Here is a 23,154-nt window from a genome sequence, read left to right as displayed (position 1 = left end):
TACAGTAATGAACTCAGTTTGAACAAGAATGCGCGGAGGAAGAGTGCTAGGATCTCGTTGAAAATAACGAAACACTGCGAATCGACAGATGTGCTCTTGAAACGCGTCAGAGAGTACTGTTTTGTAGGAGCGCTAAATTCCAAAAACTAACTACATTAAAGAAAGACCTGTTCCCGTCCGACCACCGAAGAAAAGCAACAACGTCAGTATTCGGATCGGCGACCGCCTGGGAACTCTGGCTGTCTTCATTTCTTGCTTTCTTGTCACTACTCCTGCCAGCCCTTTTTTCATGCGACCTTTCTCATGTGACAAAGATGCTTCCATACTGATTTTAAACTATCGTAAGATACGATATTAAGGAACTCAGTTTGAAAAGAGTGCGCCAAGTAAGACTTCCAAAGAGTCTCTGGAATAATAAAAACAGTATGAAGTGACAGAAATGTTGTGAAAAACGTCAGGGCATATTGTTTTGTAGCAGTGCACAAGGGCAAATTTGTAAACAAAAATTTACCTTTCGTCGCTACAAGAGATGTATACTTTGCCGAAAAGCCTGTGTCTTGTGTGCATGTTTTCGCACCTTTCCACGGCAGAGCGCAGCACAGAGCGGCACTGGTAGCTCCGAACGCCCGCACACGGCGCCTCGGGCTCGCCGGTTCGGGCCGCGCCCATCTCGCAGATGCTTCTCGTACTTGTGCTGTCATATGGACCGCGACCCGAGCGGCAGCGAGCGGCAGTCGAGCAAAGTCGGGACAAGTCGGGACGGAAGGTGACAGCCGAGAATGAACCGTGCAAATTACGCAAATATCTGGAAGCGCGACGAGTGTCAGGCAGGTGAGAACGCTTCCCTCTGTCTTCATTTCTTGCTATCTTGTCACTACCCCTGCCAGCCCTTTTTTCATGCTACCTTTCTCATGTGACAAAGATGCTTCCATACTGATTTTAAACTATCGTAAGATACGATATTAAGGAACTCAGTTTGAAAAGAGTGCGCCAAGGAAGACTTCCAAAGAGTCTCTGGAAATAACAAAACAGTATGAAGTGACAGAAATGTTGTGAAATACGTCAGGGCATATTGTTTTGTAGCAGTGCACAACGGCAAATTTGTAAACAAAAATTTACCTTCCATCGCTACAAGAGATGGATACTTTGTCGAACAAACGAATGACAGGCGGTGCAACGAGCAGCTGTGTTGTGCGTCTGACCCACGTGGCGGCGCGCCGCACTGCGCGTCGCCTTCGAGGTGGAAGGACGTGCTTTGCGTCAAATGTGCCACCGAAAACGGCGATTGCGTGTGTTGGGAGGAGAGGCGAAGCCTTCTTCTGCCGTGCGGCTACTGTATAAGGACGCCAACGGCCATACCATGTTGAATACACCGGTTCTCGTCCGATCACCGAAGTTAAGCAACATCGGACCCGGTTAGTACTTGGATGGGTGACCGCCTGGGAACACCGGGTGCTGTTGGCTCCCTCTCTTCTTTTAAATTTTATGTCACTACACCTGCCAGCCCTCTTTTCATGAAAAACTCTCAGGTGCGACAAAGATGCTTCCACAAGCATTTTAAACTACTGTATTAAACGTAAGATGCGAAATTACAGTAATGAACTCAGTTTGAACAAGAATGCGCGGAGGAAGAGTGCTAGGATCTCGTTGAAAATAACGAAACACTGCGAATCGACAGATGTGCTCTTGAAACGCGTCAGAGAGTACTGTTTTGTAGGAGCGCTAAATTCCAAAAACTAACTACATTAAAGAAAGACCTGTTCCCGTCCGACCACCGAAGAAAAGCAACAACGTCAGTATTCGGATCGGCGACCGCCTGGGAACTCTGGCTGTCTTCATTTCTTGCTTTCTTGTCACTACTCCTGCCAGCCCTTTTTTCATGCTACCTTTCTCATGTGACAAAGATGCTTCCATACTGATTTTAAACTATCGTAAGATACGATATTAAGGAACTCAGTTTGAAAAGAGTGCGCCAAGTAAGACTTCCAAAGAGTCTCTGGAATAATAAAAACAGTATGAAGTGACAGAAATGTTGTGAAAAACGTCAGGGCATATTGTTTTGTAGCAGTGCACAAGGGCAAATTTGTAAACAAAAATTTACCTTTCGTCGCTACAAGAGATGTATACTTTGCCGAAAAGCCTGTGTCTTGTGTGCATGTTTTCGCACCTTTCCACGGCACAGCGCAGCACAGAGCGGCACTGGTAGCTCCGAACGCCCGCACACGGCGCCTCGGACTCGCCGGTTCGGGCCGCCCCCATCTCGCAGATGCTTCTCGTACTTGTGCTGTCATATGGACCGCGACCCGAGCGGCAGCGAGCGGCAGTCGAGCAAAGTCGGGACAAGTCGGGACTGAAGGTGACAGCCGAGAATGAACCGTGCAAATTACGCAAATATCTGGAAGCGCGACGAGTGTCAGGCAGGTGAGAACGCTTCCCTCTGTCTTCATTTCTTGCTATCTTGTCACTACCCCTGCCAGCCCTTTTTTCATGCTACCTTTCTCATGTGACAAAGATGCTTCCATACTGATTTTAAACTATCGTAAGATACGATATTAAGGAACTCAGTTTGAAAAGAGTGCGCCAAGGAAGACTTCCAAAGAGTCTCTGGAAATAACAAAACAGTATGAAGTGACAGAAATGTTGTGAAATACGTCAGGGCATATTGTTTTGTAGCAGTGCACAACGGCAAATTTGTAAACAAAAATTTACCTTCCATCGCTACAAGAGATGGATACTTTGTCGAACAAACGAATGACAGGCGGTGCAACGAGCAGCTGTGTTGTGCGTCTGACCCACGTGGCGGCGCGCCGCACTGCGCGTCGCCTTCGAGGTGGAAGGACGTGCTTTGCGTCAAATGTGCCACCGAAAACGGCGATTGCGTGTGTTGGGAGGAGAGGCGAAGCCTTCTTCTGCCGTGCGGCTACTGTATAAGGACGCCAACGGCCATACCATGTTGAATACACCGGTTCTCGTCCGATCACCGAAGTTAAGCAACATCGGGCCCGGTTAGTACTTGGATGGGTGACCGCCTGGGAACACCGGGTGCTGTTGGCTCCCTCTCTTCTTTTAAATTTTATGTCACTACACCTGCCAGCCCTCTTTTCATGAAAAACTCTCAGGTGCGACAAAGATGCTTCCACAAGCATTTTAAACTACTGTATTAAACGTAAGATGCGAAATTACAGTAATGAACTCAGTTTGAACAAGAATGCGCGGAGGAAGAGTGCTAGGATCTCGTTGAAAATAACGAAACACTGCGAATCGACAGATGTGCTCTTGAAACGCGTCAGAGAGTACTGTTTTGTAGGAGCGCTAAATTCCAAAAACTAACTACATTAAAGAAAGACCTGTTCCCGTCCGACCACCGAAGAAAAGCAACAACGTCAGTATTCGGATCGGCGACCGCCTGGGAACTCTGGCTGTCTTCATTTCTTGCTTTCTTGTCACTACTCCTGCCAGCCCTTTTTTCATGCGACCTTTCTCATGTGACAAAGATGCTTCCATACTGATTTTAAACTATCGTAAGATACGATATTAAGGAACTCAGTTTGAAAAGAGTGCGCCAAGTAAGACTTCCAAAGAGTCTCTGGAATAATAAAAACAGTATGAAGTGACAGAAATGTTGTGAAAAACGTCAGGGCATATTGTTTTGTAGCAGTGCACAAGGGCAAATTTGTAAACAAAAATTTACCTTTCGTCGCTACAAGAGATGTATACTTTGCCGAAAAGCCTGTGTCTTGTGTGCATGTTTTCGCACCTTTCCACGGCAGAGCGCAGCACAGAGCGGCACTGGTAGCTCCGAACGCCCGCACACGGCGCCTCGGGCTCGCCGGTTCGGGCCGCGCCCATCTCGCAGATGCTTCTCGTACTTGTGCTGTCATATGGACCGCGACCCGAGCGGCAGCGAGCGGCAGTCGAGCAAAGTCGGGACAAGTCGGGACGGAAGGTGACAGCCGAGAATGAACCGTGCAAATTACGCAAATATCTGGAAGCGCGACGAGTGTCAGGCAGGTGAGAACGCTTCCCTCTGTCTTCATTTCTTGCTATCTTGTCACTACCCCTGCCAGCCCTTTTTTCATGCTACCTTTCTCATGTGACAAAGATGCTTCCATACTGATTTTAAACTATCGTAAGATACGATATTAAGGAACTCAGTTTGAAAAGAGTGCGCCAAGGAAGACTTCCAAAGAGTCTCTGGAAATAACAAAACAGTATGAAGTGACAGAAATGTTGTGAAATACGTCAGGGCATATTGTTTTGTAGCAGTGCACAACGGCAAATTTGTAAACAAAAATTTACCTTCCATCGCTACAAGAGATGGATACTTTGTCGAACAAACGAATGACAGGCGGTGCAACGAGCAGCTGTGTTGTGCGTCTGACCCACGTGGCGGCGCGCCGCACTGCGCGTCGCCTTCGAGGTGGAAGGACGTGCTTTGCGTCAAATGTGCCACCGAAAACGGCGATTGCGTGTGTTGGGAGGAGAGGCGAAGCCTTCTTCTGCCGTGCGGCTACTGTATAAGGACGCCAACGGCCATACCATGTTGAATACACCGGTTCTCGTCCGATCACCGAAGTTAAGCAACATCGGGCCCGGTTAGTACTTGGATGGGTGACCGCCTGGGAACACCGGGTGCTGTTGGCTCCCTCTCTTCTTTTAAATTTTATGTCACTACACCTGCCAGCCCTCTTTTCATGAAAAACTCTCAGGTGCGACAAAGATGCTTCCACAAGCATTTTAAACTACTGTATTAAACGTAAGATGCGAAATTACAGTAATGAACTCAGTTTGAACAAGAATGCGCGGAGGAAGAGTGCTAGGATCTCGTTGAAAATAACGAAACACTGCGAATCGACAGATGTGCTCTTGAAACGCGTCAGAGAGTACTGTTTTGTAGGAGCGCTAAATTCCAAAAACTAACTACATTAAAGAAAGACCTGTTCCCGTCCGACCACCGAAGAAAAGCAACAACGTCAGTATTCGGATCGGCGACCGCCTGGGAACTCTGGCTGTCTTCATTTCTTGCTTTCTTGTCACTACTCCTGCCAGCCCTTTTTTCATGCGACCTTTCTCATGTGACAAAGATGCTTCCATACTGATTTTAAACTATCGTAAGATACGATATTAAGGAACTCAGTTTGAAAAGAGTGCGCCAAGTAAGACTTCCAAAGAGTCTCTGGAATAATAAAAACAGTATGAAGTGACAGAAATGTTGTGAAAAACGTCAGGGCATATTGTTTTGTAGCAGTGCACAAGGGCAAATTTGTAAACAAAAATTTACCTTTCGTCGCTACAAGAGATGTATACTTTGCCGAAAAGCCTGTGTCTTGTGTGCATGTTTTCGCACCTTTCCACGGCAGAGCGCAGCACAGAGCGGCACTGGTAGCTCCGAACGCCCGCACACGGCGCCTCGGGCTCGCCGGTTCGGGCCGCGCCCATCTCGCAGATGCTTCTCGTACTTGTGCTGTCATATGGACCGCGACCCGAGGGGCAGCGAGCGGCAGTCGAGCCAAGTCGGGACAAGTCGGGACGGAAGGTGACAGCCGAGAATGAACCGTGCAAATTACGCAAATATCTGGAAGCGCGACGAGTGTCAGGCAGGTGAGAACGCTTCCCTCTGTCTTCATTTCTTGCTATCTTGTCACTACCCCTGCCAGCCCTTTTTTCATGCTACCTTTCTCATGTGACAAAGATGCTTCCATACTGATTTTAAACTATCGTAAGATACGATATTAAGGAACTCAGTTTGAAAAGAGTGCGCCAAGGAAGACTTCCAAAGAGTCTCTGGAAATAACAAAACAGTATGAAGTGACAGAAATGTTGTGAAATACGTCAGGGCATATTGTTTTGTAGCAGTGCACAACGGCAAATTTGTAAACAAAAATTTACCTTCCATCGCTACAAGAGATGGATACTTTGTCGAACAAACGAATGACAGGCGGTGCAACGAGCAGCTGTGTTGTGCGTCTGACCCACGTGGCGGCGCGCCGCACTGCGCGTCGCCTTCGAGGTGGAAGGACGTGCTTTGCGTCAAATGTGCCACCGAAAACGGCGATTGCGTGTGTTGGGAGGAGAGGCGAAGCCTTCTTCTGCCGTGCGGCTACTGTATAAGGACGCCAACGGCCATACCATGTTGAATACACCGGTTCTCGTCCGATCACCGAAGTTAAGCAACATCGGGCCCGGTTAGTACTTGGATGGGTGACCGCCTGGGAACACCGGGTGCTGTTGGCTCCCTCTCTTCTTTTAAATTTTATGTCACTACACCTGCCAGCCCTCTTTTCATGAAAAACTCTCAGGTGCGACAAAGATGCTTCCACAAGCATTTTAAACTACTGTATTAAACGTAAGATGCGAAATTACAGTAATGAACTCAGTTTGAACAAGAATGCGCGGAGGAAGAGTGCTAGGATCTCGTTGAAAATAACGAAACACTGCGAATCGACAGATGTGCTCTTGAAACGCGTCAGAGAGTACTGTTTTGTAGGAGCGCTAAATTCCAAAAACTAACTACATTAAAGAAAGACCTGTTCCCGTCCGACCACCGAAGAAAAGCAACAACATCAGTATTCGGATCGGCGACCGCCTGGGAACTCTGGCTGTCTTCATTTCTTGCTTTCTTGTCACTACTCCTGCCAGCCCTTTTTTCATGCTACCTTTCTCATGTGACAAAGATGCTTCCATACTGATTTTAAACTATCGTAAGATACGATATTAAGGAACTCAGTTTGAAAAGAGTGCGCCAAGTAAGACTTCCAAAGAGTCTCTGGAATAATAAAAACAGTATGAAGTGACAGAAATGTTGTGAAAAACGTCAGGGCATATTGTTTTGTAGCAGTGCACAAGGGCAAATTTGTAAACAAAAATTTACCTTTCGTCGCTACAAGAGATGTATACTTTGCCGAAAAGCCTGTGTCTTGTGTGCATGTTTTCGCACCTTTCCACGGCAGAGCGCAGCACAGAGCGGCACTGGTAGCTCCGAACGCCCGCACACGGCGCCTCGGACTCGCCGGTTCGGGCCGCCCCCATCTCGCAGATGCTTCTCGTACTTGTGCTGTCATATGGACCGCGACCCGAGGGGCAGCGAGCGGCAGTCGAGCAAAGTCGGGACAAGTCGGGACGGAAGGGGACAGCCGAGAATGAACCGTGCAAATTACGCAAATATCTGGAAGCGCGACGAGTGTCAGGCAGGTGAGAACGCTTCCCTCTGTCTTCATTTCTTGCTATCTTGTCACTACCCCTGCCAGCCCTTTTTTCATGCTACCTTTCTCATGTGACAAAGATGCTTCCATACTGATTTTAAACTATCGTAAGATACGATATTAAGGAACTCAGTTTGAAAAGAGTGCGCCAAGGAAGACTTCCAAAGAGTCTCTGGAAATAACAAAACAGTATGAAGTGACAGAAATGTTGTGAAATACGTCAGGGCATATTGTTTTGTAGCAGTGCACAACGGCAAATTTGTAAACAAAAATTTACCTTCCATCGCTACAAGAGATGGATACTTTGTCGAACAAACGAATGACAGGCGGTGCAACGAGCAGCTGTGTTGTGCGTCTGACCCACGTGGCGGCGCGCCGCACTGCGCGTCGCCTTCGAGGTGGAAGGACGTGCTTTGCGTCAAATGTGCCACCGAAAACGGCGATTGCGTGTGTTGGGAGGAGAGGCGAAGCCTTCTTCTGCCGTGCGGCTACTGTATAAGGACGCCAACGGCCATACCATGTTGAATACACCGGTTCTCGTCCGATCACCGAAGTTAAGCAACATCGGGCCCAGTTAGTACTTGGATGGGTGACCGCCTGGGAACACCGGGTGCTGTTGGCTCCCTCTCTTCTTTTAAATTTTATGTCACTACACCTGCCAGCCCTCTTTTCATGAAAAACTCTCAGGTGCGACAAAGATGCTTCCACAAGCATTTTAAACTACTGTATTAAACGTAAGATGCGAAATTACAGTAATGAACTCAGTTTGAACAAGAATGCGCGGAGGAAGAGTGCTAGGATCTCGTTGAAAATAACGAAACACTGCGGATCGACAGATGTGCTCTTGAAACGCGTCAGAGAGTACTGTTTTGTAGGAGCGCTAAATTCCAAAAACTAACTACATTAAAGAAAGACCTGTTCCCGTCCGACCACCGAAGAAAAGCAACAACGTCAGTATTCGGATCGGCGACCGCCTGGGAACTCTGGCTGTCTTCATTTCTTGCTTTCTTGTCACTACTCCTGCCAGCCCTTTTTTCATGCGACCTTTCTCATGTGACAAAGATGCTTCCATACTGATTTTAAACTATCGTAAGATACGATATTAAGGAACTCAGTTTGAAAAGAGTGCGCCAAGTAAGACTTCCAAAGAGTCTCTGGAATAATAAAAACAGTATGAAGTGACAGAAATGTTGTGAAAAACGTCAGGGCATATTGTTTTGTAGCAGTGCACAAGGGCAAATTTGTAAACAAAAATTTACCTTTCGTCGCTACAAGAGATGTATACTTTGCCGAAAAGCCTGTGTCTTGTGTGCATGTTTTCGCACCTTTCCACGGCAGAGCGCAGCACAGAGCGGCACTGGTAGCTCCGAACGCCCGCACACGGCGCCTCGGACTCGCCGGTTCGGGCCGCCCCCATCTCGCAGATGCTTCTCGTACTTGTGCTGTCATATGGACCGCGACCCGAGGGGCAGCGAGCGGCAGTCGAGCAAAGTCGGGACAAGTCGGGACGGAAGGTGACAGCCGAGAATGAACCGTGCAAATTACGCAAATATCTGGAAGCGCGACGAGTGTCAGGCAGGTGAGAACGCTTCCCTCTGTCTTCATTTCTTGCTATCTTGTCACTACCCCTGCCAGCCCTTTTTTCATGCTACCTTTCTCATGTGACAAAGATGCTTCCATACTGATTTTAAACTATCGTAAGATACGATATTAAGGAACTCAGTTTGAAAAGAGTGCGCCAAGGAAGACTTCCAAAGAGTCTCTGGAAATAACAAAACAGTATGAAGTGACAGAAATGTTGTGAAATACGTCAGGGCATATTGTTTTGTAGCAGTGCACAACGGCAAATTTGTAAACAAAAATTTACCTTCCATCGCTACAAGAGATGGATACTTTGTCGAACAAACGAATGACAGGCGGTGCAACGAGCAGCTGTGTTGTGCGTCTGACCCACGTGGCGGCGCGCCGCACTGCGCGTCGCCTTCGAGGTGGAAGGACGTGCTTTGCGTCAAATGTGCCACCGAAAACGGCGATTGCGTGTGTTGGGAGGAGAGGCGAAGCCTTCTTCTGCCGTGCGGCTACTGTATAAGGACGCCAACGGCCATACCATGTTGAATACACCGGTTCTCGTCCGATCACCGAAGTTAAGCAACATCGGGCCCGGTTAGTACTTGGATGGGTGACCGCCTGGGAACACCGGGTGCTGTTGGCTCCCTCTCTTCTTTTAAATTTTATGTCACTACACCTGCCAGCCCTCTTTTCATGAAAAACTCTCAGGTGCGACAAAGATGCTTCCACAAGCATTTTAAACTACTGTATTAAACGTAAGATGCGAAATTACAGTAATGAACTCAGTTTGAACAAGAATGCGCGGAGGAAGAGTGCTAGGATCTCGTTGAAAATAACGAAACACTGCGAATCGACAGATGTGCTCTTGAAACGCGTCAGAGAGTACTGTTTTGTAGGAGCGCTAAATTCCAAAAACTAACTACATTAAAGAAAGACCTGTTCCCGTCCGACCACCGAAGAAAAGCAACAACGTCAGTATTCGGATCGGCGACCGCCTGGGAACTCTGGCTGTCTTCATTTCTTGCTTTCTTGTCACTACTCCTGCCAGCCCTTTTTTCATGCGACCTTTCTCATGTGACAAAGATGCTTCCATACTGATTTTAAACTATCGTAAGATACGATATTAAGGAACTCAGTTTGAAAAGAGTGCGCCAAGTAAGACTTCCAAAGAGTCTCTGGAATAATAAAAACAGTATGAAGTGACAGAAATGTTGTGAAAAACGTCAGGGCATATTGTTTTGTAGCAGTGCACAAGGGCAAATTTGTAAACAAAAATTTACCTTTCGTCGCTACAAGAGATGTATACTTTGCCGAAAAGCCTGTGTCTTGTGTGCATGTTTTCGCACCTTTCCACGGCACAGCGCAGCACAGAGCGGCACTGGTAGCTCCGAACGCCCGCACACGGCGCCTCGGACTCGCCGGTTCGGGCCGCCCCCATCTCGCAGATGCTTCTCGTACTTGTGCTGTCATATGGACCGCGACCCGAGGGGCAGCGAGCGGCAGTCGAGCAAAGTCGGGACAAGTCGGGACGGAAGGTGACAGCCGAGAATGAACCGTGCAAATTACGCAAATATCTGGAAGCGCGACGAGTGTCAGGCAGGTGAGAACGCTTCCCTCTGTCTTCATTTCTTGCTATCTTGTCACTACCCCTGCCAGCCCTTTTTTCATGCTACCTTTCTCATGTGACAAAGATGCTTCCATACTGATTTTAAACTATCGTAAGATACGATATTAAGGAACTCAGTTTGAAAAGAGTGCGCCAAGGAAGACTTCCAAAGAGTCTCTGGAAATAACAAAACAGTATGAAGTGACAGAAATGTTGTGAAATACGTCAGGGCATATTGTTTTGTAGCAGTGCACAACGGCAAATTTGTAAACAAAAATTTACCTTCCATCGCTACAAGAGATGGATACTTTGTCGAACAAACGAATGACAGGCGGTGCAACGAGCAGCTGTGTTGTGCGTCTGACCCACGTGGCGGCGCGACGCACTGCGCGTCGCCTTCGAGGTGGAAGGACGTGCTTTGCGTCAAATGTGCCACCGAAAACGGCGATTGCGTGTGTTGGGAGGAGAGGCGAAGCCTTCTTCTGCCGTGCGGCTAGTGTATAAGGACGCCAACGGCCATACCATGTTGAATACACCGGTTCTCGTCCGATCACCGAAGTTAAGCAACATCGGGCCCGGTTAGTACTTGGATGGGTGACCGCCTGGGAACACCGGGTGCTGTTGGCTCCCTCTCTTCTTTTAAATTTTATGTCACTACACCTGCCAGCCCTCTTTTCATGAAAAACTCTCAGGTGCGACAAAGATGCTTCCACAAGCATTTTAAACTACTGTATTAAACGTAAGATGCGAAATTACAGTAATGAACTCAGTTTGAACAAGAATGCGCGGAGGAAGAGTGCTAGGATCTCGTTGAAAATAACGAAACACTGCGAATCGACAGATGTGCTCTTGAAACGCGTCAGAGAGTACTGTTTTGTAGGAGCGCTAAATTCCAAAAACTAACTACATTAAAGAAAGACCTGTTCCCGTCCGACCACCGAAGAAAAGCAACAACGTCAGTATTCGGATCGGCGACCGCCTGGGAACTCTGGCTGTCTTCATTTCTTGCTTTCTTGTCACTACTCCTGCCAGCCCTTTTTTCATGCTACCTTTCTCATGTGACAAAGATGCTTCCATACTGATTTTAAACTATCGTAAGATACGATATTAAGGAACTCAGTTTGAAAAGAGTGCGCCAAGTAAGACTTCCAAAGAGTCTCTGGAATAATAAAAACAGTATGAAGTGACAGAAATGTTGTGAAAAACGTCAGGGCATATTGTTTTGTAGCAGTGCACAAGGGCAAATTTGTAAACAAAAATTTACCTTTCGTCGCTACAAGAGATGTATACTTTGCCGAAAAGCCTGTGTCTTGTGTGCATGTTTTCGCACCTTTCCACGGCACAGCGCAGCACAGAGCGGCACTGGTAGCTCCGAACGCCCGCACACGGCGCCTCGGACTCGCCGGTTCGGGCCGCGCCCATCTCGCAGATGCTTCTCGTACTTGTGCTGTCATATGGACCGCGACCCGAGCGGCAGCGAGCGGCAGTCGAGCAAAGTCGGGACAAGTCGGGACGGAAGGGGACAGCCGAGAATGAACCGTGCAAATTACGCAAATATCTGGAAGCGCGACGAGAGTCAGGCAGGTGAGAACGCTTCCCTCTGTCTTCATTTCTTGCTATCTTGTCACTACCCCTGCCAGCCCTTTTTTCATGCTACCTTTCTCATGTGACAAAGATGCTTCCATACTGATTTTAAACTATCGTAAGATACGATATTAAGGAACTCAGTTTGAAAAGAGTGCGCCAAGGAAGACTTCCAAAGAGTCTCTGGAAATAACAAAACAGTATGAAGTGACAGAAATGTTGTGAAATACGTCAGGGCATATTGTTTTGTAGCAGTGCACAACGGCAAATTTGTAAACAAAAATTTACCTTCCATCGCTACAAGAGATGGATACTTTGTCGAACAAACGAATGACAGGCGGTGCAACGAGCAGCTGTGTTGTGCGTCTGACCCACGTGGCGGCGCGCCGCACTGCGCGTCGCCTTCGAGGTGGAAGGACGTGCTTTGCGTCAAATGTGCCACCGAAAACGGCGATTGCGTGTGTTGGGAGGAGAGGCGAAGCCTTCTTCTGCCGTGCGGCTACTGTATAAGGACGCCAACGGCCATACCATGTTGAATACACCGGTTCTCGTCCGATCACCGAAGTTAAGCAACATCGGGCCCGGTTAGTACTTGGATGGGTGACCGCCTGGGAACACCGGGTGCTGTTGGCTCCCTCTCTTCTTTTAAATTTTATGTCACTACACCTGCCAGCCCTCTTTTCATGAAAAACTCTCAGGTGCGACAAAGATGCTTCCACAAGCATTTTAAACTACTGTATTAAACGTAAGATGCGAAATTACAGTAATGAACTCAGTTTGAACAAGAATGCGCGGAGGAAGAGTGCTAGGATCTCGTTGAAAATAACGAAACACTGCGAATCGACAGATGTGCTCTTGAAACGCGTCAGAGAGTACTGTTTTGTAGGAGCGCTAAATTCCAAAAACTAACTACATTAAAGAAAGACCTGTTCCCGTCCGACCACCGAAGAAAAGCAACAACGTCAGTATTCGGATCGGCGACCGCCTGGGAACTCTGGCTGTCTTCATTTCTTGCTTTCTTGTCACTACTCCTGCCAGCCCTTTTTTCATGCTACCTTTCTCATGTGACAAAGATGCTTCCATACTGATTTTAAACTATCGTAAGATACGATATTAAGGAACTCAGTTTGAAAAGAGTGCGCCAAGTAAGACTTCCAAAGAGTCTCTGGAATAATAAAAACAGTATGAAGTGACAGAAATGTTGTGAAAAACGTCAGGGCATATTGTTTTGTAGCAGTGCACAAGGGCAAATTTGTAAACAAAAATTTACCTTTCGTCGCTACAAGAGATGTATACTTTGCCGAAAAGCCTGTGTCTTGTGTGCATGTTTTCGCACCTTTCCACGGCACAGCGCAGCACAGAGCGGCACTGGTAGCTCCGAACGCCCGCACACGGCGCCTCGGACTCGCCGGTTCGGGCCGCGCCCATCTCGCAGATGCTTCTCGTACTTGTGCTGTCATATGGACCGCGACCCGAGCGGCAGCGAGCGGCAGTCGAGCAAAGTCGGGACAAGTCGGGACGGAAGGGGACAGCCGAGAATGAACCGTGCAAATTACGCAAATATCTGGAAGCGCGACGAGTGTCAGGCAGGTGAGAACGCTTCCCTCTGTCTTCATTTCTTGCTATCTTGTCACTACCCCTGCCAGCCCTTTTTTCATGCTACCTTTCTCATGTGACAAAGATGCTTCCATACTGATTTTAAACTATCGTAAGATACGATATTAAGGAACTCAGTTTGAAAAGAGTGCGCCAAGGAAGACTTCCAAAGAGTCTCTGGAAATAACAAAACAGTATGAAGTGACAGAAATGTTGTGAAATACGTCAGGGCATATTGTTTTGTAGCAGTGCACAACGGCAAATTTGTAAACAAAAATTTACCTTCCATCGCTACAAGAGATGGATACTTTGTCGAACAAACGAATGACAGGCGGTGCAACGAGCAGCTGTGTTGTGCGTCTGACCCACGTGGCGGCGCGCCGCACTGCGCGTCGCCTTCGAGGTGGAAGGACGTGCTTTGCGTCAAATGTGCCACCGAAAACGGCGATTGCGTGTGTTGGGAGGAGAGGCGAAGCCTTCTTCTGCCGTGCGGCTACTGTATAAGGACGCCAACGGCCATACCATGTTGAATACACCGGTTCTCGTCCGATCACCGAAGTTAAGCAACATCGGGCCCGGTTAGTACTTGGATGGGTGACCGCCTGGGAACACCGGGTGCTGTTGGCTCCCTCTCTTCTTTTAAATTTTATGTCACTACACCTGCCAGCCCTCTTTTCATGAAAAACTCTCAGGTGCGACAAAGATGCTTCCACAAGCATTTTAAACTACTGTATTAAACGTAAGATGCGAAATTACAGTAATGAACTCAGTTTGAACAAGAATGCGCGGAGGAAGAGTGCTAGGATCTCGTTGAAAATAACGAAACACTGCGAATCGACAGATGTGCTCTTGAAACGCGTCAGAGAGTACTGTTTTGTAGGAGCGCTAAATTCCAAAAACTAACTACATTAAAGAAAGACCTGTTCCCGTCCGACCACTGAAGAAAAGCAACAACGTCAGTATTCGGATCGGCGACCGCCTGGGAACTCTGGCTGTCTTCATTTCTTGCTTTCTTGTCACTACTCCTGCCAGCCCTTTTTTCATGCTACCTTTCTCATGTGACAAAGATGCTTCCATACTGATTTTAAACTATCGTAAGATACGATATTAAGGAACTCAGTTTGAAAAGAGTGCGCCAAGTAAGACTTCCAAAGAGTCTCTGGAATAATAAAAACAGTATGAAGTGACAGAAATGTTGTGAAAAACGTCAGGGCATATTGTTTTGTAGCAGTGCACAAGGGCAAATTTGTAAACAAAAATTTACCTTTCGTCGCTACAAGAGATGTATACTTTGCCGAAAAGCCTGTGTCTTGTGTGCATGTTTTCGCACCTTTCCACGGCACAGCGCAGCACAGAGCGGCACTGGTAGCTCCGAACGCCCGCACACGGCGCCTCGGACTCGCCGGTTCGGGCCGCGCCCATCTCGCAGATGCTTCTCGTACTTGTGCTGTCATATGGACCGCGACCCGAGCGGCAGCGAGCGGCAGTCGAGCAAAGTCGGGACAAGTCGGGACGGAAGGGGACAGCCGAGAATGAACCGTGCAAATTACGCAAATATCTGGAAGCGCGACGAGTGTCAGGCAGGTGAGAACGCTTCCCTCTGTCTTCATTTCTTGCTATCTTGTCACTACCCCTGCCAGCCCTTTTTTCATGCTACCTTTCTCATGTGACAAAGATGCTTCCATACTGATTTTAAACTATCGTAAGATACGATATTAAGGAACTCAGTTTGAAAAGAGTGCGCCAAGGAAGACTTCCAAAGAGTCTCTGGAAATAACAAAACAGTATGAAGTGACAGAAATGTTGTGAAATACGTCAGGGCATATTGTTTTGTAGCAGTGCACAACGGCAAATTTGTAAACAAAAATTTACCTTCCATCGCTACAAGAGATGGATACTTTGTCGAACAAACGAATGACAGGCGGTGCAACGAGCAGCTGTGTTGTGCGTCTGACCCACGTGGCGGCGCGCCGCACTGCGCGTCGCCTTCGAGGTGGAAGGACGTGCTTTGCGTCAAATGTGCCACCGAAAACGGCGATTGCGTGTGTTGGGAGGAGAGGCGAAGCCTTCTTCTGCCGTGCGGCTACTGTATAAGGACGCCAACGGCCATACCATGTTGAATACACCGGTTCTCGTCCGATCACCGAAGTTAAGCAACATCGGGCCCGGTTAGTACTTGGATGGGTGACCGCCTGGGAACACCGGGTGCTGTTGGCTCCCTCTCTTCTTTTAAATTTTATGTCACTACACCTGCCAGCCCTCTTTTCATGAAAAACTCTCAGGTGCGACAAAGATGCTTCCACAAGCATTTTAAACTACTGTATTAAACGTAAGATGCGAAATTACAGTAATGAACTCAGTTTGAACAAGAATGCGCGGAGGAAGAGTGCTAGGATCTCGTTGAAAATAACGAAACACTGCGAATCGACAGATGTGCTCTTGAAACGCGTCAGAGAGTACTGTTTTGTAGGAGCGCTAAATTCCAAAAACTAACTACATTAAAGAAAGACCTGTTCCCGTCCGACCACTGAAGAAAAGCAACAACGTCAGTATTCGGATCGGCGACCGCCTGGGAACTCTGGCTGTCTTCATTTCTTGCTTTCTTGTCACTACTCCTGCCAGCCCTTTTTTCATGCTACCTTTCTCATGTGACAAAGATGCTTCCATACTGATTTTAAACTATCGTAAGATACGATATTAAGGAACTCAGTTTGAAAAGAGTGCGCCAAGTAAGACTTCCAAAGAGTCTCTGGAATAATAAAAACAGTATGAAGTGACAGAAATGTTGTGAAAAACGTCAGGGCATATTGTTTTGTAGCAGTGCACAAGGGCAAATTTGTAAACAAAAATTTACCTTTCGTCGCTACAAGAGATGTATACTTTGCCGAAAAGCCTGTGTCTTGTGTGCATGTTTTCGCACCTTTCCACGGCACAGCGCAGCACAGAGCGGCACTGGTAGCTCCGAACGCCCGCACACGGCGCCTCGGACTCGCCGGTTCGGGCCGCGCCCATCTCGCAGATGCTTCTCGTACTTGTGCTGTCATATGGACCGCGACCCGAGCGGCAGCGAGCGGCAGTCGAGCAAAGTCGGGACAAGTCGGGACGGAAGGGGACAGCCGAGAATGAACCGTGCAAATTACGCAAATATCTGGAAGCGCGACGAGTGTCAGGCAGGTGAGAACGCTTCCCTCTGTCTTCATTTCTTGCTATCTTGTCACTACCCCTGCCAGCCCTTTTTTCATGCTACCTTTCTCATGTGACAAAGATGCTTCCATACTGATTTTAAACTATCGTAAGATACGATATTAAGGAACTCAGTTTGAAAAGAGTGCGCCAAGGAAGACTTCCAAAGAGTCTCTGGAAATAACAAAACAGTATGAAGTGACAGAAATGTTGTGAAATACGTCAGGGCATATTGTTTTGTAGCAGTGCACAACGGCAAATTTGTAAACAAAAATTTACCTTCCATCGCTACAAGAGATGGATACTTTGTCGAACAAACGAATGACAGGCGGTGCAACGAGCAGCTGTGTTGTGCGTCTGACCCACGTGGCGGCGCGCCGCACTGCGCGTCGCCTTCGAGGTGGAAGGACGTGCTTTGCGTCAAATGTGCCACCGAAAACGGCGATTGCGTGTGTTGGGAGGAGAGGCGAAGCCTTCTTCTGCCGTGCGGCTACTGTATAAGGACGCCAACGGCCATACCATGTTGAATACACCGGTTCTCGTCCGATCACCGAAGTTAAGCAACATCGGGCCCGGTTAGTACTTGGATGGGTGACCGCCTGGGAACACCGGGTGCTGTTGGCTCCCTCTCTTCTTTTAAATTTTATGTCACTACACCTGCCAGCCCTCTTTTCATGAAAAACTCTCAGGTGCGACAAAGATGCTTCCACAAGCATTTTAAACTACTGTATTAAACGTAAGATGCGAAATTACAGTAATGAACTCAGTTTGAACAAGAATGCGCGGAGGAAGAGTGCTAGGATCTCGTTGAAAATAACGAAACACTGCGAATCGACAGATGTGCTCTTGAAACGCGTCAGAGAGTACTGTTTTGTAGGAGCGCTAAATTCCAAAAACTAACTACATTAAAGAAAGACCTGTTCCCGTCCGACCACTGAAGAAAAGCAACAACGTCAGTATTCGGATCGGCGACCGCCTGGGAACTCTGGCTGTCTTCATTTCTTGCTTTCTTGTCACTACTCCTGCCAGCCCTTTTTTCATGCTACCTTTCTCATGTGACAAAGATGCTTCCATACTGATTTTAAACTATCGTAAGATACGATATTAAGGAACTCAGTTTGAAAAGAGTGCGCCAAGTAAGACTTCCAAAGAGTCTCTGGAATAATAAAAACAGTATGAAGTGACAGAAATGTTGTGAAAAACGTCAGGGCATATTGTTTTGTAGCAGTGCACAAGGGCAAATTTGTAAACAAAAATTTACCTTTCGTAGCTACAAGAGATGTATACTTTGCCGAAAAGCCTGTGTCTTGTGTGCATGTTTTCGCACCTTTCCACGGCACAGCGCAGCACAGAGCGGCACTGGTAGCTCCGAACGCCCGCACACGGCGCCTCGGACTCGCCGGTTCGGGCCGCGCCCATCTCGCAGATGCTTCTCGTACTTGTGCTGTCATATGGACCGCGACCCGAGCGGCAGCGAGCGGCAGTCGAGCAAAGTCGGGACAAGTCGGGACGGAAGGGGACAGCCGAGAATGAACCGTGCAAATTACGCAAATATCTGGAAGCGCGACGAGTGTCAGGCAGGTGAGAACGCTTCCCTCTGTCTTCATTTCTTGCTATCTTGTCACTACCCCTGCCAGCCCTTTTTTCATGCTACCTTTCTCATGTGACAAAGATGCTTCCATACTGATTTTAAACTATCGTAAGATACGATATTAAGGAACTCAGTTTGAAAAGAGTGCGCCAAGGAAGACTTCCAAAGAGTCTCTGGAAATAACAAAACAGTATGAAGTGACAGAAATGTTGTGAAATACGTCAGGGCATATTGTTTTGTAGCAGTGCACAACGGCAAATTTGTAAACAAAAATTTACCTTCCATCGCTACAAGAGATGGATACTTTGTCGAACAAACGAATGACAGGCGGTGCAACGAGCAGCTGTGTTGTGCGTCTGACCCACGTGGCGGCGCGCCGCACTGCGCGTCGCCTTCGAGGTGGAAGGACGTGCTTTGCGTCAAATGTGCCACCGAAAACGGCGATTGCGTGTGTTGGGAGGAGAGGCGAAGCCTTCTTCTGCCGTGCGGCTACTGTATAAGGACGCCAACGGCCATACCATGTTGAATACACCGGTTCTCGTCCGATCACCGAAGTTAAGCAACATCGGGCCCGGTTAGTACTTGGATGGGTGACCGCCTGGGAACACCGGGTGCTGTTGGCTCCCTCTCTTCTTTTAAATTTTATGTCACTACACCTGCCAGCCCTCTTTTCATGAAAAACTCTCAGGTGCGACAAAGATGCTTCCACAAGCATTTTAAACTACTGTATTAAACGTAAGATGCGAAATTACAGTAATGAACTCAGTTTGAACAAGAATGCGCGGAGGAAGAGTGCTAGGATCTCGTTGAAAATAACGAAACACTGCGAATCGACAGATGTGCTCTTGAAACGCGTCAGAGAGTACTGTTTTGTAGGAGCGCTAAATTCCAAAAACTAACTACATTAAAGAAAGACCTGTTCCCGTCCGACCACTGAAGAAAAGCAACAACGTCAGTATTCGGATCGGCGACCGCCTGGGAACTCTGGCTGTCTTCATTTCTTGCTTTCTTGTCACTACTCCTGCCAGCCCTTTTTTCATGCTACCTTTCTCATGTGACAAAGATGCTTCCATACTGATTTTAAACTATCGTAAGATACGATATTAAGGAACTCAGTTTGAAAAGAGTGCGCCAAGTAAGACTTCCAAAGAGTCTCTGGAATAATAAAAACAGTATGAAGTGACAGAAATGTTGTGAAAAACGTCAGGGCATATTGTTTTGTAGCAGTGCACAAGGGCAAATTTGTAAACAAAAATTTACCTTTCGTCGCTACAAGAGATGTATACTTTGCCGAAAAGCCTGTGTCTTGTGTGCATGTTTTCGCACCTTTCCACGGCACAGCGCAGCACAGAGCGGCACTGGTAGCTCCGAACGCCCGCACACGGCGCCTCGGACTCGCCGGTTCGGGCCGCGCCCATCTCGCAGATGCTTCTCGTACTTGTGCTGTCATATGGACCGCGACCCGAGCGGCAGCGAGCGGCAGTCGAGCAAAGTCGGGACAAGTCGGGACGGAAGGGGACAGCCGAGAATGAACCGTGCAAATTACGCAAATATCTGGAAGCGCGACGAGTGTCAGGCAGGTGAGAACGCTTCCCTCTGTCTTCATTTCTTGCTATCTTGTCACTACCCCTGCCAGCCCTTTTTTCATGCTACCTTTCTCATGTGACAAAGATGCTTCCATACTGATTTTAAACTATCGTAAGATACGATATTAAGGAACTCAGTTTGAAAAGAGTGCGCCAAGGAAGACTTCCAAAGAGTCTCTGGAAATAACAAAACAGTATGAAGTGACAGAAATGTTGTGAAATACGTCAGGGCATATTGTTTTGTAGCAGTGCACAACGGCAAATTTGTAAACAAAAATTTACCTTCCATCGCTACAAGAGATGGATACTTTGTCGAACAAACGAATGACAGGCGGTGCAACGAGCAGCTGTGTTGTGCGTCTGACCCACGTGGCGGCGCGCCGCACTGCGCGTCGCCTTCGAGGTGGAAGGACGTGCTTTGCGTCAAATGTGCCACCGAAAACGGCGATTGCGTGTGTTGGGAGGAGAGGCGAAGCCTTCTTCTGCCGTGCGGCTACTGTATAAGGACGCCAACGGCCATACCATGTTGAATACACCGGTTCTCGTCCGATCACCGAAGTTAAGCAACATCGGGCCCGGTTAGTACTTGGATGGGTGACCGCCTGGGAACACCGGGTGCTGTTGGCTCCCTCTCTTCTTTTAAATTTTATGTCACTACACCTGCCAGCCCTCTTTTCATGAAAAACTCTCAGGTGCGACAAAGATGCTTCCACAAGCATTTTAAACTACTGTATTAAACGTAAGATGCGAAATTACAGTAATGAACTCAGTTTGAACAAGAATGCGCGGAGGAAGAGTGCTAGGATCTCGTTGAAAATAACGAAACACTGCGAATCGACAGATGTGCTCTTGAAACGCGTCAGAGAGTACTGTTTTGTAGGAGCGCTAAATTCCAAAAACTAACTACATTAAAGAAAGACCTGTTCCCGTCCGACCACTGAAGAAAAGCAACAACGTCAGTATTCGGATCGGCGACCGCCTGGGAACTCTGGCTGTCTTCATTTCTTGCTTTCTTGTCACTACTCCTGCCAGCCCTTTTTTCATGCTACCTTTCTCATGTGACAAAGATGCTTCCATACTGATTTTAAACTATCGTAAGATACGATATTAAGGAACTCAGTTTGAAAAGAGTGCGCCAAGTAAGACTTCCAAAGAGTCTCTGGAATAATAAAAACAGTATGAAGTGACAGAAATGTTGTGAAAAACGTCAGGGCATATTGTTTTGTAGCAGTGCACAAGGGCAAATTTGTAAACAAAAATTTACCTTTCGTCGCTACAAGAGATGTATACTTTGCCGAAAAGCCTGTGTCTTGTGTGCATGTTTTCGCACCTTTCCACGGCACAGCGCAGCACAGAGCGGCACTGGTAGCTCCGAACGCCCGCACACGGCGCCTCGGACTCGCCGGTTCGGGCCGCGCCCATCTCGCAGATGCTTCTCGTACTTGTGCTGTCATATGGACCGCGACCCGAGCGGCAGCGAGCGGCAGTCGAGCAAAGTCGGGACAAGTCGGGACGGAAGGGGACAGCCGAGAATGAACCGTGCAAATTACGCAAATATCTGGAAGCGCGACGAGTGTCAGGCAGGTGAGAACGCTTCCCTCTGTCTTCATTTCTTGCTATCTTGTCACTACCCCTGCCAGCCCTTTTTTCATGCTACCTTTCTCATGTGACAAAGATGCTTCCATACTGATTTTAAACTATCGTAAGATACGATATTAAGGAACTCAGTTTGAAAAGAGTGCGCCAAGGAAGACTTCCAAAGAGTCTCTGGAAATAACAAAACAGTATGAAGTGACAGAAATGTTGTGAAATACGTCAGGGCATATTGTTTTGTAGCAGTGCACAACGGCAAATTTGTAAACAAAAATTTACCTTCCATCGCTACAAGAGATGGATACTTTGTCGAACAAACGAATGACAGGCGGTGCAACGAGCAGCTGTGTTGTGCGTCTGACCCACGTGGCGGCGCGCCGCACTGCGCGTCGCCTTCGAGGTGGAAGGACGTGCTTTGCGTCAAATGTGCCACCGAAAACGGCGATTGCGTGTGTTGGGAGGAGAGGCGAAGCCTTCTTCTGCCGTGCGGCTACTGTATAAGGACGCCAACGGCCATACCATGTTGAATACACCGGTTCTCGTCCGATCACCGAAGTTAAGCAACATCGGGCCCGGTTAGTACTTGGATGGGTGACCGCCTGGGAACACCGGGTGCTGTTGGCTCCCTCTCTTCTTTTAAATTTTATGTCACTACACCTGCCAGCCCTCTTTTCATGAAAAACTCTCAGGTGCGACAAAGATGCTTCCACAAGCATTTTAAACTACTGTATTAAACGTAAGATGCGAAATTACAGTAATGAACTCAGTTTGAACAAGAATGCGCGGAGGAAGAGTGCTAGGATCTCGTTGAAAATAACGAAACACTGCGAATCGACAGATGTGCTCTTGAAACGCGTCAGAGAGTACTGTTTTGTAGGAGCGCTAAATTCCAAAAACTAACTACATTAAAGAAAGACCTGTTCCCGTCCGACCACTGAAGAAAAGCAACAACGTCAGTATTCGGATCGGCGACCGCCTGGGAACTCTGGCTGTCTTCATTTCTTGCTTTCTTGTCACTACTCCTGCCAGCCCTTTTTTCATGCTACCTTTCTCATGTGACAAAGATGCTTCCATACTGATTTTAAACTATCGTAAGATACGATATTAAGGAACTCAGTTTGAAAAGAGTGCGCCAAGTAAGACTTCCAAAGAGTCTCTGGAATAATAAAAACAGTATGAAGTGACAGAAATGTTGTGAAAAACGTCAGGGCATATTGTTTTGTAGCAGTGCACAAGGGCAAATTTGTAAACAAAAATTTACCTTTCGTCGCTACAAGAGATGTATACTTTGCCGAAAAGCCTGTGTCTTGTGTGCATGTTTTCGCACCTTTCCACGGCACAGCGCAGCACAGAGCGGCACTGGTAGCTCCGAACGCCCGCACACGGCGCCTCGGACTCGCCGGTTCGGGCCGCGCCCATCTCGCAGATGCTTCTCGTACTTGTGCTGTCATATGGACCGCGACCCGAGCGGCAGCGAGCGGCAGTCGAGCAAAGTCGGGACAAGTCGGGACGGAAGGGGACAGCCGAGAATGAACCGTGCAAATTACGCAAATATCTGGAAGCGCGACGAGTGTCAGGCAGGTGAGAACGCTTCCCTCTGTCTTCATTTCTTGCTATCTTGTCACTACCCCTGCCAGCCCTTTT

General features: G+C 47.8%; 14 non-coding genes across 14 annotated transcripts; all 14 read left to right on the top strand.

Moving 5' to 3' along the window:
• Window positions 1-1,345: 1,345 nt before the first annotated feature.
• On the top strand, window positions 1,346-1,464 carry LOC126307703 (5S ribosomal RNA). Its single transcript, XR_007553689.1, has one exon. It is a non-coding gene; the product is annotated as a 5S ribosomal RNA (ribosomal RNA).
• A 1,471-nt stretch (window positions 1,465-2,935) lies between these two features.
• LOC126307938 (5S ribosomal RNA) lies at window positions 2,936-3,054 on the top strand. The gene has a single exon (XR_007553879.1). It is a non-coding gene; the product is annotated as a 5S ribosomal RNA (ribosomal RNA).
• A 1,471-nt stretch (window positions 3,055-4,525) lies between these two features.
• On the top strand, window positions 4,526-4,644 carry LOC126307937 (5S ribosomal RNA). The gene has a single exon (XR_007553878.1). It is a non-coding gene; the product is annotated as a 5S ribosomal RNA (ribosomal RNA).
• Window positions 4,645-6,115: 1,471 nt separating this feature from the next.
• LOC126307936 (5S ribosomal RNA) lies at window positions 6,116-6,234 on the top strand. The gene has a single exon (XR_007553877.1). It is a non-coding gene; the product is annotated as a 5S ribosomal RNA (ribosomal RNA).
• Window positions 6,235-7,705: 1,471 nt separating this feature from the next.
• Window positions 7,706-7,824, top strand: LOC126307794 (5S ribosomal RNA). Its single transcript, XR_007553771.1, has one exon. It is a non-coding gene; the product is annotated as a 5S ribosomal RNA (ribosomal RNA).
• A 1,471-nt stretch (window positions 7,825-9,295) lies between these two features.
• LOC126307935 (5S ribosomal RNA) lies at window positions 9,296-9,414 on the top strand. Its single transcript, XR_007553876.1, has one exon. It is a non-coding gene; the product is annotated as a 5S ribosomal RNA (ribosomal RNA).
• A 1,471-nt stretch (window positions 9,415-10,885) lies between these two features.
• On the top strand, window positions 10,886-11,004 carry LOC126307934 (5S ribosomal RNA). The gene has a single exon (XR_007553875.1). It is a non-coding gene; the product is annotated as a 5S ribosomal RNA (ribosomal RNA).
• A 1,471-nt stretch (window positions 11,005-12,475) lies between these two features.
• Window positions 12,476-12,594, top strand: LOC126307933 (5S ribosomal RNA). Its single transcript, XR_007553874.1, has one exon. It is a non-coding gene; the product is annotated as a 5S ribosomal RNA (ribosomal RNA).
• Window positions 12,595-14,065: 1,471 nt separating this feature from the next.
• LOC126307931 (5S ribosomal RNA) lies at window positions 14,066-14,184 on the top strand. The gene has a single exon (XR_007553872.1). It is a non-coding gene; the product is annotated as a 5S ribosomal RNA (ribosomal RNA).
• Window positions 14,185-15,655: 1,471 nt separating this feature from the next.
• Window positions 15,656-15,774, top strand: LOC126307930 (5S ribosomal RNA). The gene has a single exon (XR_007553871.1). It is a non-coding gene; the product is annotated as a 5S ribosomal RNA (ribosomal RNA).
• A 1,471-nt stretch (window positions 15,775-17,245) lies between these two features.
• LOC126307929 (5S ribosomal RNA) lies at window positions 17,246-17,364 on the top strand. The gene has a single exon (XR_007553870.1). It is a non-coding gene; the product is annotated as a 5S ribosomal RNA (ribosomal RNA).
• Window positions 17,365-18,835: 1,471 nt separating this feature from the next.
• LOC126307927 (5S ribosomal RNA) lies at window positions 18,836-18,954 on the top strand. Its single transcript, XR_007553869.1, has one exon. It is a non-coding gene; the product is annotated as a 5S ribosomal RNA (ribosomal RNA).
• Window positions 18,955-20,425: 1,471 nt separating this feature from the next.
• On the top strand, window positions 20,426-20,544 carry LOC126307921 (5S ribosomal RNA). The gene has a single exon (XR_007553868.1). It is a non-coding gene; the product is annotated as a 5S ribosomal RNA (ribosomal RNA).
• Window positions 20,545-22,015: 1,471 nt separating this feature from the next.
• On the top strand, window positions 22,016-22,134 carry LOC126307909 (5S ribosomal RNA). Its single transcript, XR_007553867.1, has one exon. It is a non-coding gene; the product is annotated as a 5S ribosomal RNA (ribosomal RNA).
• The last annotated feature ends 1,020 nt before the right edge of the window (window positions 22,135-23,154 follow it).

Source organism: Schistocerca gregaria, unplaced genomic scaffold, assembly GCF_023897955.1.
Source record: "Schistocerca gregaria isolate iqSchGreg1 unplaced genomic scaffold, iqSchGreg1.2 ptg000355l, whole genome shotgun sequence".
NCBI classification, from domain to species: domain Eukaryota; kingdom Metazoa; phylum Arthropoda; class Insecta; order Orthoptera; family Acrididae; genus Schistocerca; species Schistocerca gregaria.
This window is presented reverse-complemented; position numbering and strand designations above follow the sequence as displayed.